At 37.6% G+C, this 19,953-nt stretch overlaps 1 long non-coding RNA gene across 3 annotated transcripts in view; it reads left to right on the top strand.

Annotated features, from left to right (window-relative positions):
• Nucleotides 1-19,953, top strand: part of LOC149461570 (uncharacterized) — a 522,205-nt gene that overhangs the window by 170,351 nt on the left and 331,901 nt on the right. For all 3 annotated transcript variants that reach the window (XR_016312818.1, XR_016312819.1, XR_016312820.1), the window contains exon 2: nucleotides 685-791. This is a non-coding gene — a long non-coding RNA (uncharacterized LOC149461570). The remainder of the gene's footprint in view (nucleotides 1-684; nucleotides 792-19,953) is intronic.

Genomic DNA, 19,953 nt, shown 5'->3' with positions numbered 1-19,953 from the left:
CTTTTATTATTCATCCTTTTTTATATTATGTGCATGCCAAAAAAGTCTAAATACCTGGTAGTCCAGCCAGTCTCCTTTATGTTTACCTGCTTTCTTTAGACCAGGCAACAATATGGACTACAGGAAAGCTTGAAATGGATTAAATAAAGGCATTAACCTCCCTGGCAGTCCAACTAATCAATATTTTTGAATGGCAAAGCGGTACATTGTTTTGCATGGAAATATGTTGTTTTATATTGTAGGCCTGTAATTCTTAGGAATAACTCACTTAAATCTGTCCAAACAAGAGTCTAGTAAACATCCCGGGTATGCTAAACACACAAAATCATAAAATATAATATAATAAAATATTATAAAAAATAATAATATAATAATAAATGTAATTCAATAATGTCAGTGTCTGATGACGAATTTCTGCACAAACTCAATTTTGCAAGTGATTCTAATTCACTGCTGTTTTCTAGCTGGTCTAAAACCGCTTTTGACCTAAAGGGATGCTTTTTGGATGCCATGGACATTCTCAAGTTTCCAGGCAGAAAGAACTGTAAAAGTGCAGGCAGGGCACAGGACAAAGCACTAGGGACAACATTTAGATGAAATGGTTTGATACAGTAATGTAATTCTAACAGATTACAATGTATTGTGTGTATGTCATATTTTTACTTTTTTTTAATTTCCCGCCAGTTCCGCCCCCATGTGTACTGATGCCCGCAGGGAACGGAACCCAGAAGAAGTATGCCGGTATCGGCTGGAGGACACAGCAGGAGGACATCACAGGATTGCAGGACAAGGTAAGGATCGGGAGGAAAGCAGGAGAAGCACTATGGAGTAATCCTGAGTGTGGCTCTGGGTTACTGCTTTTGGTACTGAAAATTAACCTCCAGCCACACTCAGGATTACCGCCAGGAAGGTTAAGGAGGTTAAAGTGGAACTGCACTGCATCTGAGCTCCACAAACCAAAATTGCTTTTTAATTAATTGTTAATGTTCAAAGCAAACTCCCCAATCCATCCATGTCTCCATGCTTTATTTTGCTGAGAATTAATTTTGAAAACCACCCCCTGATATTTCTGGCAGTGGCCATCTTGAGTGAGGACAGATGATTTATGTAGCATTTACTTCCTGGAATCCATCTGCCCTTAGCTCAGGCAATGGCTGAGCTTAGAACTCTCCTTCCTCTCCTGAAGACTCCTGGGATGTATGACATCATTTGCCTAGGCATGGAAACCAGGAAGTAACTAAAGAAATATAAAAAAAGTTTTAACAAAGTAAATATAATATACTTTCCTATCTATTTACTAATGCTAGCAACATAAGGATTAAAAATAGTCAATGTCGATTGAGAGAGTGACGTTCCGCTTTAAGCATCCATATAAACAGCACATTGAATTTTATTATGAGAATCAAAATTTTCATAGCATGTGGAAGGGGAGTAAACCAATGGTAGATTTTAAATCTAGCAATACACGGGTTTATAGAGTACTGATACCTTAACCCCTGGGCCCCTTTAAGGGTTTCAGAAGCCAGGAGGCAGAGCAGGGTTTTAGAGTCATGTGACCACCGTGATTCGCTGTCACGGTGGTCACATGATTGGAAAAGATCACAATCACAAGAGGAGATCGAGACCTTTCTGTGAGTACCAGACATGTGTGGCTTCACATATGTTTTTCTTAATTGCATGCAAATGTGCAGCCACTTGGTGTCAAGGCCCAGATGCCAGGAGGCCACACATTTGCGTGCGGCCTGCGCCAAGAGATTAAACTAATTTTTTTGCTTGCTTTGAGGATCAAAATCTGAGATGTGAAACTCATAGTAAAGAACCTGTGGAGGGGGAGCATATATTGGTCTTAAAACAACATGAGGTCAGAACAAGAATGAGGAAGATTGACATCAGAGCGGCAGCAGGACCAGACAGGGCGTCAGGTCGTACAATTGAGTTTAGACATAACTGAACCCAACTACCCCATATTCTATGGGACTTTCCTGGGATTCTAACACATGTGCAGATTAGTTAGCAGGTGTTTTTACTGATATTTAATTTGTCACTGCAACAAGCTGCAATAATCTATTGTTTTAAAACCAAAAAAAAAAAGTATTATATTGCAGCATTAGATGTGGTGGCTGCATCACTTTTCTTTTTTGGCTTTTTTCCCTCTGTTTTCACCTGGTGATCTGACCAGTAACATACCTCTTGTATTAGTGAAACACAGCTCTAGAGGGATGAGTACAGGACACAGAAGACAGCAGCATTGTTCGTCTGGGGAGGATGGAAATAGGAGGGTTAAATGTATTAGCAGGTTTGAATACAATAACAAATTGAAGCCTTACTCCAGCTAACACTTTATAATCATTTACAGCAAACTTTTTTTTCATTTTGAGATAACATGAATGCATTAAAGCTGATCATTTTAATCACTGTCGCCAGTGTTGAATGGACTCATCCATGTAAACTAATTCATCATCCTGGTATCGTTTTTTTTCAGCCGGCGATCGGCTTTCATATAAAATCAATCCTAGTGACTAATTAGCTGCAGGATTGCTTTTACAAGCAGTGGGAGATGATGCCCCCCTCCACCCCCACTGCCTTCCACAGCCTTCTTGGGCAGTCCCGTGCCATTGGGGGAACCTGAGAATGCAGCCGGTGTTTCTGCCAGCTGACCATAGAGCTGATTGGAGACCGGAATGGTGCCAATCATCTCTATAGCCTAAGAAATCGGAAGCTACAAGCATTTCATCACTTCAGTTTCACAGGATATAAACAGCGTCATTTGTAAATTGGGAAAGCATCTGATCACACCGATCTTGGCTTCATTAGATAATGTAAGGGCCGAGGAGATATCCAGAATCTGATAGACCCCAGATTTCTCAAAAAAGAATATATGACAATGCCCATTGAAGTTATAGGGGATATTTGCATTCCCTGTGATAGCATTAAAAGTGATCCAAAAAAAATTAGGGGACAGTGTAAAAATAATTTAGAAAAAATCAAAATAACTTAAAAAAAAAAAGCACCCTTGCCCCTCTGCGCGCGTGCACCTGTGTGCGTGAGCATTGATCCTGTGCCGGTATGTAAACAGCAGTTGCACCATGCATGTGAGGTATCACAACGTCAGATCAAGGGAAGTAGACCTCATCTTTAAAGCTAAAATGGTAGCTTGTAAAGGCTTTTAAAGCGTTGCCTATGGATAGTAAAATTGTATGCAGTTTGTCGCCATTGCACGGAGCATATGCAGTTTTAAAGCATGTCATGTTTGGTATCTATTTACTCGGCATACCATCATCTTTTATATTTTACCAAATAATTGGCCAGTATATTGTGTTTTTGTGCATTAAAAGTAAAAAAAGAATATTTTTTAAAAAAAAATTGCGTTTGAAAAATCACTGCATGAGTACTATGTGACATAAAAAATTGCAGCACCCACCATTTTATTCACTAGGGTGTATATAATGTCTGGGGGTTCAAAGTAATTTCCTAGCAAAAAATACAGATTTTTTTCTTGTGAACAAAAAGTGTCAGAAAAGGCTTGGTCTTCAGGTGGTTAGAAGAGTGAATGATGTGTGGCATAAACTTCTAATGCTGGGCATAAAATGCCCCCACCCCCCAAATCGACCCCTTTTTGAAAAGTAGACACCCCAAACTATTTGCTGAGAGGCATGTTGAGTCAATAGAAGAAGTATTTTTTTACCACAAGTTTTTGGAAAATGCCAACAAAAAAAATTTTGTTTTACACAAAATTGTCACTTAAATGATTTACTGCTCACACATGCCATGGTTATATGTGGAATTACTCCCCAAAATACATTCTGCTACTTTTCCCGACCCCAAAATCCAATAAGCACCTTCAGGCTTTTAAAGGGCTTTATTTCCTCATTACATTTCCTGACTACCTATCACAGTTTCGGAGGCCCTGATTTGCCAGGATAGCACCAAACTCCCCCAAATGGCCACTTTTTGGAAAGTAGTCATCCCAAGAAATTTGATAAGAAGCGCGATGAGTATTTTGCAGATCTCATTTGTTACCACACATTTTTGTAAAATGAAGAAAAAAAAACATATTTTTTATTTTATTTTTTTATATTTAAAATCCTTGGGAGAAAAATTGAGATCTGCAAAATACCACCAAAAGAAAGCTCTATTTGTGTGAAAAAAAGGACATAAATTTTGTTTGGGTAAAGCATTGCATGACTGCGCAATCAGTTGAAATAGTGCAGTGCCGAATAGCAAAAAGAGGCCTGGTCATTAAGGGGGTTAAATCCTCTGGAGGACAAGTGGTTAAAACAGCTGTGCTTTCTATACAATGATGCCGTGATTGTCCCACAGCTATCATAAGGCACGTGGGCCAATCACAGCATCCTGTACCATGTGATTAGCTGTAGCCAATCACAGATCACTAGTAATCACAGCTGTTATGAATGAAACTAACTCATGACAGCTCAAAGCATTACTGTTATAATAATTATTGTAACAGCAAAATAAAATCCCTGATCACCCCCCTTCGAGTAGTACAGTGTTACTATGGTGACACTGAACTACTCTTATGAAAGTATGTAATAAAATAGTAAAAAAAAGAAAAATATTTTTAAAAAGTTGTAAAAAATTAAAAAAAAATGTATTTAAAATGTATTTTTTCTATTTATTTTTTTTTACTGTCACCAGTCAGTGTCTCTGATCACCACCTCACCAGTCATATGATGCTGCTGCTCTGGTGACAGTATGTAAAAAAAAGTGTAATTTTTTTTAAAATTTTTGGTCTTTTTTGGTTTATATAATAAAAAATTAAAAACCCAGTCCTGATCAAATACTACTAAAAGAAAGCTGTATTTGTTTGAAAAAATTATATAAAATTAATTTGTGTACAGCATTGCATGACAACTCAATAGCCAGTTAAAGTAGCACAGTACCGTATAAGAAAAAATGGTCATGAAGGGGGTAAAACCTTTTTGGAGCTTAAGTGGTTGAAGCAAGCATTCCTGTTGATCTGGATAAGTATCAGTTTGCCTATCCTGCAAACAGATTCATAGATAATGCAATTTCTATTGCTTTGCATACTGCTTTGACACATCTTGAGTACTCAGATAAATACTGTATAATAGGGTGTTATTCATTGATTTAGTTCAGAATTTAACACAGTAGTTTCTGACAAATTAGTTAAAAGTTAAATGCTTTGGGTGTCGACCCTCTGCTGTGCTCATGGACTATCGATTCCCTAGAATCCCAAACAGATTACAAATGGTGAGTATGAGATCAGGTGTCTAATATTATTATTCTGAATACAGGGGTGCCACAGGGATGTTTGTTGAGTCCAGCCTTGTTTATGGCATTTCCATATGGCTGTAGTCTCATAAATTAGTCAAATACAATAGTGAAGTTAGTTGATGACAGCACTTTAGTTGAACTCATATAAGATAATGATGAGATAATGATGAGATAGCTTATAGGCAGGAAATCCAACATTTGGTTAAGTGGTATAGGAAAATGATTTAATACTTAATACTGCGAAAACTAAAGAAATAATAATGGATTATAGGAGATCAAGAAAGATTATCAATTGCCCAGTATACATAGACAGTGAGGAGGTGGAAAGGATAGACACTATCAAATTTTTGGGTGTGCATATAAACTGGCCATAGTTGGTTAGAATCTTGGCTGTTTCAGCAGGGAACCATCTATGGGCAGACTGATTATACTAAGTTTGATTGTTGTACGACTTGGGTACAACCAGCCTGTCATATTGTCCATACAATTACTGCCACTTGCAATAATCACTGTGTTCTCCCAGCAGTGATGGCTTCCCCCCACATACCCCCTCCCCGCTGGGAGAACACAATAGCTCCAGGAGAGGGATTCCCCTATCAACACTGACTCTGTTGATGGGGGGATTGAGATATTTTCTTTCCTGCAACCTATGGTTGCAGAACAGAAAATCTCATCTTCTATGGCTGGCTTTACAAGCGAATTGTCATGGTCTCAAAATACTTGTTTTCTAGAGGAAAAAGCACAGCAGAGATTGTTTTAACTTGGAGGATTAAAACGGCTGGATTGGCCTTAAAGCGATTCCAAAGGCAATAAAAATAAAAAAAAATGTTATACTGACCTCTATTTGGGTCCCCCACTCCTTGCTCCTCCCCCCTGCCGAGTGCCCCATAGCAAGTCACTTGCTATGGAGGCACTTGTGCATGCTCGCTCCTAAGCTCCGCTGTGTGTCCATAGACACACAGATCACGGCTCAGCCCTGCCCCCTGCTCTTTCCTTAATGACTATGATTGACAGCAGCAGGAGCCAATGGCTGCTCTCATGCACATTGCTGAATTGAGCTCTTCTTCCAGCCTTGAGTTGGGCTTTCTACTCTATAAATGTTCACATACACTTTAAGATGGAAACTTGAAGTCCATTTACCATTGAGATTTCTACAGGGGTGATGTATAGTAGGCTGCCTATGCTGCTTTTCTGTCCCTTCAGCTTCCCCTGTTCATGTTTTCTACAGCAAAGAATGAGATGACACAACAACCTCATAGAAGAGCAATGCAGGAGATATTCTTTGTATTTTTTATTTTTCTGATTACCATTGCTAGACGTCATAAGAAGCACTACTAGAGCCAATTTGGTTTTTTTTTTGATAGTTTACCAGAGGGATAAAATACCTGTCAAGTTTTTTGTGCTGTCTCCATCTTGTTGGGAAACTATACCTTCACTTAATGTCCTGGGGACCCAAGAGGAAGTTTATCTTAGTTATTTTTGGAACAAGTATTACCATTGGAAGATTTCCCCTCTATACCTACTTTGGTGATAGTTGTAAAATTTTGGATTTTGATATAGCATAATACTCTTCATGCCCCAATAAATACTGTGTAATTAACAGAAATGAACTATAGTCCTATTGGATACAGCACTCCACCTTTAATTAGATTGTTGATCACCCCTTTTAATGGACCCATCACACAAGAGTAGGTCTCATGCACTCAGTAAACTGATCTCACTTTAAAGGTTATTCCTGCCTTCCATTTCCGTCCCCATTACTCTGATTTATAAATACAATGTTGTATATAAAAATGCTAAACATGGCTCGATTCCATATAAGCATACATTTAATAATAACACAATGGGATATTCACATGTTCAAGTGCACCAAAATACGTGCATAAATAATTCAAATGTGCAAACCCTGGAAAACTGCTGGACCTTAGCTTGTGTTTGCATGCATGCTTTCACTATTGGCTGTTCCCTATGCTCATTCATCATCATGCAGAACTTTTTTGTATTTTTATATTTTGTCTACAGTACTTCATGTGGCTTCCCTGACCTAACAAGTCAGCAGTGACACAGTGAGTAGGGACAGGAGGAAACATGGAAGTGATAGGGACAGAGGGGAATCAGCAATAATTATCAATATAGATAGGTATCAATATATACAAAGTGAAAACTGTGGTGAAATGTCACTGTCAAACAACAAATCCACAAAATTCCCAGGTTATCAGCAAAAAAAAAACTCATGAAGTTTATGTTTTTTCTAATGTCAGATATTCCTTCAGTACCATACTGGATAACATCCATTAGTGCAAGTTTTACCATGCTTAATGAACTACTCAGGACAGTGGAATTGGAAATAAATCATATAACAGGTATATATATTTACTGCCAATTTTCCGCACATAAATATCTTAGAAAATGTATTCACCTAAGACCATTTTGAGGTGTGGGTAAAATACTGAACATGAAATCCCCCTTAAAGCGTTAGTAAACCGATGCCTTTCAAAAAAAAAAAAATCACCTGCAAGGCAATGGCATAATGTGCTAATATGCATTACATATTAGCACATTATGAAATATTTACCTTAGAATTAAGCCCTCTACTGATGTGCTGTCACTGCTTACAAGGCTTCCATCTTTCCCAGATTTTCCTTCTGAGTTCGCTGGGTTAAGTCATTAAAAAGAAGAGATGGAGGATAGGCCAGATGCAAGGCAGGGTAGCTGGGGTGCGGAAAAGTTGCTGGGCACAGCCCATCATCATCTTATATACAGTATCTATAGAAAATCATTATCTATTCCTAAAATAGCCTGAAAAACATGTGAAGATAGTGTTTTATTATGCATATGCTTAACCACTTGAGTCCAAAGGTCTTTTTCTCCCTAAGCTCCAAAGTGTTGTCCTAGTTCTGCACATTGTATTTTTTAGGTTTTTTACTCTGTCTTACATATTCTACATGTTTTCTTTTCAGGACAGATAGGGATTAAGTATGGTAGCAAGTTTGTATGCATATATTTATATTTCCTTGTTTTTATTGGGAATAAATTGTAAAAAATTAGAACAAAATGCATTTCCTGTGAGTTTTTCCCAAAACAGCAAGATAGTTTGCACACCCCTATACTCTATCTATCTATCTATCTATCTATCTATCTATCTTTAAATTTATAGTTATTTATCTTTTTCTTGTGCTGTCACTACACCCCCAATGTAAACAAAACATGGACGTGTTGTGCGTACATTTTCTTCTACAGCATGTACTCCATATTCTGTAGAAGCATCGGAAGACCAGGATTTGAGTGTTTCAGTTCCTGGACTTAGCACCGGATGCCAGCCATTACAAACAGCCTGTGGTTTCGGCACTACAGCTAGAGGGGGACCACAGGAGCCACTAAAACCAACTGCTATTTTGAAACTGCACTGGGGAAAACAGCCACTATCCCAGTGCTGTTATAAAATAGCAGCTGGGACTCAAGTTGGTAAATTAACTTTAAACCCCAGAACAAACATTTTTTTCTGGTACCAAAATATTTTAATAAGCATGGTGAAAGAAACATACAAACCATGACAAATTGTATGATACAAAGTGACCTCAGACAATAGAGGACAGGGGAACATCATACAAAAACACAGAAGTACACATATGAGACCCACGCCGGGGTCTAAATAACACTGTGTAAAACAGAGGGCCGCGAAGCCCATAATCAAATCCTGGAATATAAAAGTTGCATTCAAGAAAGGCAGCAAAAAAAAAACAAACAAAGAGAGCCTCTCCCTCTGGAGGAAATATTATCCCCGAGAACCATAGATTTGTTAGATAACAACAATAAATGATAAGCAATTGGTCTAATGTAAACAAACCATGTGAAAGAAGAAAGAGAGAGAAGAAAAAAAGGGTCGAGAAGATCCAGAGAGGGCCAAAGGGTCAAGAACCCCAGTCCAGAAAAGACAGTAAAGAAAAGGAGGAAAAGAACAGAGAAAAGAAAGAGACAGGCCAGCAAAGAAAAGAAGTTTGTCTGGGGGGAGAGCCGGGAGACACGATCCCCACATAGGGGGATTGAAGAGGCAAAATCCAACACATCATAGATTAGTGAGCTTTGTGGTAAAATGAGAAACCGTATGGTAGTCCACCCAAGGTTGCCAAACTGAAAGAAACTTATCGTGCTTATCCTCCAACACCGCCGTCAATTTTTCAGTGATAAAGAAGCCTTGGATCATGGACCTGACCTCCTCAAATTGTAAAGTGGGGGACTTTCAAGAGTCGGCAATAGTCTGCTTAGTAGCCACAAAAAAAAAAAATTGACCAGTGAGCGGGGTCTGCAAGGTAGGCCATGAAGTGGCTTAAATAGTGAGGCTTCAATAGGGTATTTTTTAAGGCTAATGGACGTAACTAAATAAATAAGAACAAAATTTTTTTCATATTGCAGCTTATCAGTCTTCAGATGTGGTGGCTGTATTACTTTTTTGTTAGGCTAAGTGCAATACACGTACAGAAAAAAAATCTTGTTAATCGTGCTAGAAATTGTGTGTTTTTGAAAATTTTAATGAACTCTAAAACAATATAATGTGCCTTCAGAACTTTGAATTCTCACTGCTCTGAAGCTGCTCACTGCCCCCCACCAAGGGAGGCCGCTACCTACTCCATACATACACAGCATTGAAAACAAGTTTGCACTCCGGTGATGTGGCTATCTTTAAAAAATGTTATAGATTATGCACAGATGGATGAAATGCATTAGAGGGCAGGTTTCTCATGCAGAGATTGTGTATTGCCTGTTTCAATAAAAATGTTGTGAAGGAAGTAACGTCATTGGAGTGTGACCTTTAATTAACGCATTTTAATCTGCTTTCTTTATCTTTTGTGAACTAAAATATACCAACAGTGTCAGCATCCTGTGTGCGATCGGTTGCCGTTTTTCATTAAATTATACCAAGATACAGTCTACTGGACTTTTAAGGTGCCAAACTCTTCAGGACAACCATCATGTTTTTTTTCCAAAGAATTCATCAAGCAGTCATCACAATAGCTATATCAGGAATACTTACAGCAACAATCATGAAAGACTCAACAAGCCATGGACGTGTTAAAGTGACAGAAGCTTAACTTCTTCAGGACTAGTGCACACAAATGTTGGTGTATTAGGGCAGAGCTGTAAAGAGGCCATATAGCCTGCCTCAAAGAATTCCCTTTTTCTGCGCCCTTGGAAAAAATGCAGTAAAGAAAGATTCAAGTAGGGTATGCTTAATTGAATGAATATTAGGCAGTCCAAAGAGCAAAATCCCTGCAGTGAAGATTTTTCCAGGATCCAGGTGCAAGAGACATCCTTCATTACAGGTAAGTAGGGTAACTAAAGCTGTAGGTTTTCTTTTAGCTAAAGTTCAGCTTTGAGGTTTAACTACTTCCCGTCAGGCCCATGTACATAAACGGCTGGATGGGAGCAGTGCAGGAGCGGGTTGCCGTTCATAAATTGCGCCCGCATTTACAGCCTGTGCGCGCTCCCTGGTAGCGTGCGGCACCACGATCCAATGCCCGCTGTGTTCAGAGGACACAGTGGAACACCGATCGCTGTACGGGACCTCTTTGTGAGGTTCTGATCATGTGGTCTTTAAATGGCCAATCAGTGATCACATTAATAGTAGTAAGCAAGATGTCACTTCTGACATCATTGCTTACTACTGGTGAAATCTGTGAATGATCACAGAGGTCACATGGTACAAGGCTATTCACAACAGCATTGTACCATGTGACAAGCTGTGACTAATCATAGCTCTCACAATATTTCTCAATGGCTACAAGAATGCAGCCAGACAGAAGGCGAAAGTAAATCTTCATCACCCCCCACAAGTAGTACAGTGTCACTATGATGACACTGTACTGCTAGGGTGATAGTATATAAAAAAACAAAACATAAATAATATAAAAAAATAAAATAAAAATGTAAAAACATTTTTTTAAAAAGTATAATGTTTGGTTATAAACTATTTTTTTTTACTAAAAAGATAGCTGAATATATTTTGGCCAAGAGTTATGAAGAAAGATTATTATTTGCAAAATTTTATAAGAAAAACACTTTTTTTCAAAATTTTTGGATGCTTTCATTTAAATAGCAATAAAAATAAAAATCCCAGTGGTGAATAAATACCACCAAAATAAAGTTTTGTCAAACTCTGTGTCAAAAACATTCTAAAAAATTCATATGGGTACAGTCTTGCATGACAGCACAATTGTTATTCAATGTCTGATAGCACTGAAAGCTGAAAATTGGCCTGGGGGGTAAAAGTGTCCAGACTTGAAGTGGTTAAAGGAAGGCTTAAGTAGCTAAAACATATTTTCTGAACCAGGAAGCCATTGAGGTAATAATTTCCTGAATGTCAGTACTAGATGGATGTGTTAGTAAGAAACGTCATACTAGTTTCAACTGTAAATACAAAAACAGTAAAAACATATTGTAAATGATATAAAGATAACTGTATAGATTGCAGACTCAGATGTTGAAACTGTTGCTCAAACCTAACAGAGTTCATATTTAAATATTATGTCATTTTTATTTATGTTTTTCCAGTACGATTTTCATTAATGGCATCAGTGACACCATATTCAGGCATCACATATTTTGGGTGTGAAATTGTTTTCTTTAATTTTTACTTACTTTTTTACACTTTTTTTAGTAGTTTTGGCTGTGACACCTATATTTTGTATCTAGTGGTAATAGGATGAATTGAATGATGGAAGCAGCATCCACAAGAAATCTAAAAGCTATAGGAAAGTTTACTCTTCATATAAATTGACCAGTGGCATAACAGTTTAATAGTATAATTTGTGAGATTCCTTTTTTGCAGTACCACACCACAACAGAGCGCACAAAAACACTTCACACTATAAACCCTGAACAACATACCAACCAGTATCTCCAATTATTCGCATAATATTCAAAATATAGACTTCAGGTATGTGTCTGTTAGAAATCGGCTAGTGTCAGAACAGTATGCAAGCACTTGAATGGGTAGCAAATAAAACAGGGACAAAGCACGTTTTATTTTGGAATCAAATCATAGCATGTATTATCTGAGAGACAATAGCTATAAATCCTGTTCAGTGGCTGGACAGTATGTAAGTAACTTGGTTAGACCACAATATAGAGAGGGAGAGATGAAACAGGTTTAATCTTTAAATAAACAAAATGGAATGTAGTCTTTCAGAGACAATAGCCACAAAGTATTGTGTAGTGTATGTACAGTGCAGCTGTAGATGGTACCTGGATCTGGAAAACATGCAACACTATAACCACTCCCAAGCTGGGCAGTATGAGCCCCACTTTGTTCAAGCGTCTTGTGTTGCAACCTCTCCTATATAATCCAATGGAAATTTCCTGGCCTGGGTGCACCCATAGTGGTAGATTTCCAGCTGTAATTTCTTTTTTTTTTAATTTCTTTTCATTCTCACTTTAATATTTGGGCAAACTCTTTGTTCTGCAGCCCCTCCAATATAATCTAGCAGATATTTCCTGGCCTGGGTGACCCTAGAGTGGCAGATTCTCAGCCGCCATTTTAATATATTTTTTTTTAATTCTTATTGTCATATTTATTTATGTATTTTATTTTTTTTATATACGTATTTTTCTTTATTATTTGACCAAGTTGTTTTCATTGAAACCCCCTCCCATATTATCTAATGGAATGTTCCTGGCTTGAGGAGGCCCCAAAGTGGAAGATTCCCAGCCACCATTTCTTTTTTTATTGTTTTTACTTCTTTTTTATTTATCAACATTTTCATATTTATTTTTTTCTTTATGATTATATTTTTTTTATTATTTAGTATTGATTCTCTGGTTGGGTAACAGACAGCAGAAGCTTCCTTGTGTTAAAATTTGCTGAGTAATGTCATTGACCAAATATAGAAACCGTGCCAAGCTGGCATACAGGTTCCAGGTGTGTAGGGGTTTAGTGTGCAATCTTTTGTCTGCTCCAGAAAAAATGTGGCATCTCTAGTTGTTACTGGAGATGGTGGGATGGGTGTTGACAAGTGCTGCTCTTACGATTTAGGTGTTCACTTTGGGGAAGGTCTGGAAGCCTATGGCCATAGATTTGCATTCCTAATTTTTGCTAATGCCTGCGCCTTTTGTCTTGTCCTCAGCAAAGGAATCACAAGAAAAGGCCAGCGAGGACCAAGGGGGATTTAAATCAGTTTCCCACTAACAGTGGCCACCCCACATTTTTTGGTGTTCCTCTTTCCAACTGCAATTATTTTTTACCCAGTTTGAACTGCCATCATTGCCTATGTTTGCTTAACTAAGGCAATGGCAGCCTTATGAAAAAAAAGGTACAAAAATAATAAAAAAAAAAATCTACAAATAGTTTTCTACAAAAATGAAGATCATGAGAACAGGGGGCAGCAAATGTGCACCCCCCCATCCAGAGCTGAACAGCAGTACTCCTTGTTACCTTGTTACTCATTCACAAAAAAAGGGAGAAAACTAATACAAACACTCACACCATGAAAAAGTCCTTTATTAGGGCTCATTCTAATGTGTGTTGGTAATGAGGAACAAAAAAAAACACTCTTTATAATATTTATGAGTTTTTTTACAGTGTTGTTTTTCTAGGGGGATGTGTTAAAAGGGGAAGTGATGTAGAGGAAATGATCTGTTTTGAGAGATGGTTGGGTTATAGTGTGATAGCTTTGATCTTTGACACTTCACTTGGTCCAACTCAAGATGATCATGGAAAAAAATGGCCCAGTAGGAAATGAGGAGGAGGGTGTGGTGCTGGTATTGGATGCATCCTATAGCCTTGTCGAACCTTTCCAATGGGCATTTCCATACTACTTACCATTCATTTTGAACATACCCCCAAAAGTTCTTTGATTATACCCATGTGAAGGTGTCCATGTTTGATGCCCTTTGTTGCCATTTCTAAAGACAGTTATTCCTTCAAGTTCCCCTGCCTTGTGATTGGCAGTGAGCATATAGTTGTTGAGTCTACCCACTCCCCACATTTTCTATGAGTACTGAAACATTAATATCAACCTTCAAAACTTGGCACAATAGCACTGCACAATGCTCCTGCCTGGCACGGTCAATATTGCTGGCTAGCTTGATGCTTTTGCCTCCACACAGAAGCAAATGGTGTTACCACACAAACAGGAAGTGGCTGAAGCTGCTCTTTCCTAGTTCTCTATTGCTGTATTGCTTTCTTTGTGAGAAATCCCTGGGGTTCCTGATTTCCTATTAAAAACTGACTACACTACATATGCATCACAGCATGGCCAGTTCTCTAGCTGTGCTAGAAACTCAGCCTGCTCTCCTCCAGTGATCGAACTTGTGCTGACACCGCCACCCCACTGCACAGCCATTTACTGGGAAGATGAGCGTATTGCTGTTTCTCCTCCCCTACCTCTCTCTGCTGCTTAGAACAGACAGTATTGTATGTGATCACTTATAAAAAAGGGAAAAAAGGTATTTATAATGTTTTATATCTATACATAAATGTTGACATCCCTCTTAATCTGGATTGCATTTATCAATCTACAAATTGAGGCCTCCTCTTTTTCCCTTTACTTGCTACCTACTAGTCCCACCACTATCCATTCAAATGTTTCTTAACCACATCCCGACTACCCTATAGCAGATATACTGCTAAAAGAAAGCTCAATTCGTGGGAAAAAAAGGACATAAATTTCATTTGGGTGCAGCATTGCATGACCACTCAATTGTCAGTTACAGTCAGGGGCGGACTGACAACTCATGGGGCCCCTGGGCAATAGGGGATCATGGGGCCCCTGTGTCCTTGCCCAAACTCAAAAAAGCATATGAAAAAGGTACCAGGGGCATCTCATAGGACCCCCTACTGACCCCGGACCCTCGGGCAGTGACCGAGTTTCCAAATGGTCAGTCTGCCCCTGGTTACAGTAACGCAGCACCATAATACAAAAATGGCCTGGCCAGGAAGGGGGGTAAATCCTCAGGAGGGCAAGTGGCTAATATATGTCATTAGACCCAGCACTCTTTCTTGATTTGACTTTTTGACCAAATGTTGTGGCCATTGTCCTTGTTAATGGAATTCTCACAATAGGTGAGGGTTTACATATTTTTTAAATGCCACCTAAACACAGGGTATGGATGGACATGTGGTTGAGCCCAGATGTAATTCCAATGTCACATCTTCTAATAATGTAGATCCACGTCAATCATGATGATGAACCATAGCCCAATGATGCTGACCTGCCACCACTGACCCAAATGAGAGATCACTGGCTGGCTTCTGTGTGTAAGCAAACTGGCCAGGGATACTTATTGAATGACATGACTGACCAAATGACAGCTTCCAAGCTGCTGTTTTTAAATAAATTTTACTTTTACTTTTAAAGTAATACATTGTACTGTTCCACAACTTCACATACAGGTTTCAGGCAACCCCAAAGCATGTTTTAAAAAAAATGTGTATTTTTAATGTTTCTCTTTAAGTTGCATCAAAAGATCCTCTCCTCAATGAAAGGTATATTTGATTTTTGCATAGGTACATGTTCCCATTGGCAAAAAAATAATAAGACTCAGATCATATAGATTTCAGTGGTGTTTGGTGCTCTGTTCAGTGTTTGTGTACTTCCCACTGGATTTCATGTACTTCAGGGATACTTACTGAATGATATGACTGACCAAATGGCAGATTCCCAGCCGCTGTTTTTAAATAAAACGTCACTTTAAAGTAATACAATGTACTGCTCCATAACTTCACTTACAAGTTTCAGGCAACCCCAAAGCATGTTTTCAAAAAATGTGTATTTTTAATGTTTCTCTTTAAGTTGCATCAAAATATACTCTCCTCGAAGAAAGGTATATTTGATTTTTGTATAAGTACATCTTCCCCTTGACAGTACCCAGATATCCATGTCCTTTTAAACAAAAGCTTGCAAATTAGCATTTAAAAATTTCCGAAAAAAAATAAGATTCAGATCACATAGATTTCAGTGGTGTTTGGTGCTCTGTTCAGTGTTTATGTACTTCCCTCTGGATTTTTTTGGACTTCCAGAGAACTAAACTTTACCTTGTTCATTCATACCAACTACTAACATCTCACTTAAACTTTAATACGATAATATCACTTGCTATTCTTATTTTAATTGATAGGGTTTGTGAAAATGCCAGCTAATGATACTGACATAAAGGTCCTTGTTTTGGCCTGTCATATGCACTCCCAAACAAAACTATAACCTACTGTGCTGATGCACATTGCCCAGGCATATTCCACAGTTGTCACCATTTAAAGCAAACCTTCTATTGAAAGTGCCCCACTCCCCCAAAGTCAAATCATTCACAAAGGTGATTAAAAATAATGCTGTTGCTCAGAATAAATACATACATTCCTTAATTAATTTCTAAACTACATACTTACAGCAACCCCAGCTTTAGAAGCTTTTGGGAAGCATGGTGATAGCTCATTACGCCTCACTGCTGCCTTCTCTGGTAGGGGTATGCTCAAAAGTCCATGGGAATACACCTCTGCAATGGGTTGAAGAACATTTTGACAGGATTTAAAGTGCCCAGCTATCCCAGGACTCAACAGAAAGGCACCCGCACTTCTTGGAATTGGAGCCAAGGAAAGTACTTTTATTCATTTTTTTAGCAACAGCTTTATTTTTGAAGTGCCTTTGCAGGTGGTTTGACTGGATGGGGTGGGGTGATCTTAATAAAGTAGACCTTCCATTTTCAAAAAAGGCCTGTGAAATAACAATTTCAACCATTAAAAATTAGGACAAAAATATATGCAGCCTGTTATCACTGTAGTGCATGTGGACAGTGACAAGCTGTAAAGAGGCTGCAGAACATCAGAAGTATTAAAATGTAACAAAGCATGAAAAAAAGATAAAACCCTTTCTTTCCACCCACATTCTGCAGGATACACAGCAATTTCTTTCTTACATGACATTGTGTATGGGTTTATATTTACCTTAACATACATGCCAATGCCTAAAATCCCTACACCAATTTCTGCCTATACAGAAATATTAGCAGCACTCCCTATATTTTTTCCTATCACACCTAAATCAAATTATCAATGTGACTGTTGTGACATCCCCTTTTATAGTTAGGGAGCAGACTTAGCAAAAAGCCCCATATTGACATTTCCAAACCAGCTGCCCTCAGTTCAAAGGCCAGGCATAGCATTATGGTTACAAAGAAATCGGTCTAGTGGATTCCCGCATTAGCTCACTGGGCCTGTGAACCTCAAACACACAGAACTAACCATAAGTCCTTGATAGCAGTGAGCCCAAATTTCATCCATATCAGATACTAGTATGGACACCAGAAGCACACAAAGACATAGATTCCTCTGCATTTCTGCAGGTGTGTATGCAAGGAAGGTTCACAGACTTTTTAGTAATCACAAAGTCATTTGAGATTGCAGGTTGAAAATATTCATTTTATTGTAGCATTATTAGACATGAATTCAGATGCACATTAAAACCCTATATGTGGTTGTTAATAATACTTATAGTGATACTATACCTTAATGCATTCCTTTCATAAAGGTAAATTTTTTTTCTATTCCTCTGTCTGCCCCTTTCCCTGTGTGAAGGGGGAGAGAGGGGAGAAGAGATCCAGCACTGTGCACTGCTGCGTATCTTCTTCCCTCTCTTTCTCTTCACACAGGACTCCTGCTGCTGTCAATGAAACACTGTGAGGAGGAAGTGGGGGTGGGGCTCCATTGACATGTAGCGCAAGAGCGAGCAGACACTGTGTGCCCCCATAGCAAATGGATTGCTATGGGGACACATGAAGAAGAGGAGGAGCCAAGATCACCACCGGGGGACCCTAAAAGAGAAGGATCTGGACCACTCTGTGCAATACCACTGCACAGTACAGGTTAGTATAACATGTTTGTTATTTTAATTTAAAACATGACTTTAGTAGCACTTTAAAGTCAGATAAACTACCATCAATTTTATTTATTAAAAAATCAAACCTGCCTAAAAAAAAGGCAAGCGACAAAAAAATTATACTGGCCCTTCCAACAAATGCCAGAAATGCCAGAATGCTTGTTTAGGCGTGATGTAGTGCAAGGAGACCAAGCCGATACTATACAATGTTACATTACAGTTACTTTACAATTAACAATTGTTTATCACAATCTGTCTACTGTATAAAGTTTGATTATCACTATTTTAGGTGTATTTACACCTTTGCAGTTTATGTTTTAGGTTCACAACAAGTCCCAAAAAGTATATTTTTTGGTTCAGAAATACAAATGAAGCACTTAATGGAGGTTTTTGAGCTTAGGATTTGAAATTAATATCAATAGCATTTCCACATTATATTGTGAAATGGAGATATGTTTACGAGGCCTTGGCATTTGTAAGTTTAAAAAGTTGAATATTTCTAGTTTGTTTGTTTTTTGGTATAATTATGAGTTTCAATGTCAAAATTTTGAGTTATGAGTCAAAATTGTCTTTATTACTAATCAGTAAGTTCAGTTAGTCCAGTGAAGCTGTGTTTATTACCCAGATATGCACATAAAATTAAATGTTTTGTTGCTTGTGCTTAAGCTTTATTTATTGTTTGAATATATTTATTGATTGACAATATCAATCAATTGAACATATCTATCTATAGATATATATATATATACTGTATATGTGTGTGATCTATTAGCCAGTATTTGCTAGGGACTGAGTGTTTCCAGATAAGGGACCTCTTTATAAATTGCAGCACAAGGTATAAATAGCTTAAAATGGTTGAGTTCTCAGTCTATAATAATGGTTCTATGAAACAGTAACAGTAAAAAAACACTTGGGGCTTATTTAAAAAAGGTTTGTTTTCACCCTAGCCTGTGCACAGTTCAAATTGCTAATCAGGTTTTGGAGAATTAGAAAACAAAAAACCCCACAGAAATTACCCCTGCACATGACTGGAAAGTTAAAGCAAACAGATTAAGGGGGAAATGACGTTGTTGGTGAACTACAATTACAGTAACTAACTTTTTTGCATATCTATATTTCAAAAAGTTTGTTAAAACAGATTTAAGAGATCTCAAAACTGAATCATGCAGTGTTGCGTGTAAAAAAATATATATATATATACTCATCAACCTATATCTTAGCAAGTCATTGAAAATTTTAGAACTATTTTGACTCTTTTGTCTTTAAAAAGAATATTATTCTTCAAGACAGATAGGCTACAAATGTACAAAACAGAAAAGTATTTTAAAAAAGTGTTATCATGCTCCTATGCTTTATTAATTAATTTTGAAGTTTACTTTTTTTAGTTCATCGTAGAAAACATTTCTTGCTTTTTGTTAAGTATTATTACACTTTAATTACTACATATTTTTACATCTTATACACAATAAAGTTTATTACTTTTATTTCATTTTGAAAAAAATAAACATGTAGCTAAGAATATTTATGTATGTAACCATAAGTTATATAGGTAAGTTGTAAAGTTATATGTTATATTTGTTTGTAGGTTAAATAAGTCAAGTAACCTGTGCAAATACAGGAACGAGAGACATTTTTGTAAGAATGCTACTACTGACATTTCATTCTGTTGCTGGTATTTTAATTTGAGGCAATTGGACAAGAAGACACTTCCTAATTTGTAATATGTTTTCAAACACATTCCAATGTTTGTTTTTAAAAAATGAAGTATTAGAATTTAAAAAGCCATTAACTTTGTGGATTTTATATCATTATGTTACATAATACTCATTCACAG

The sequence above is a fragment of the Staurois parvus genome, unplaced genomic scaffold (assembly GCF_062004578.1).
Source record: "Staurois parvus isolate SC_StPar_1 unplaced genomic scaffold, SC_StPar_1.0 ptg000198l, whole genome shotgun sequence".
NCBI lineage: Eukaryota > Metazoa > Chordata > Amphibia > Anura > Ranidae > Staurois > Staurois parvus.
This window is presented reverse-complemented; position numbering and strand designations above follow the sequence as displayed.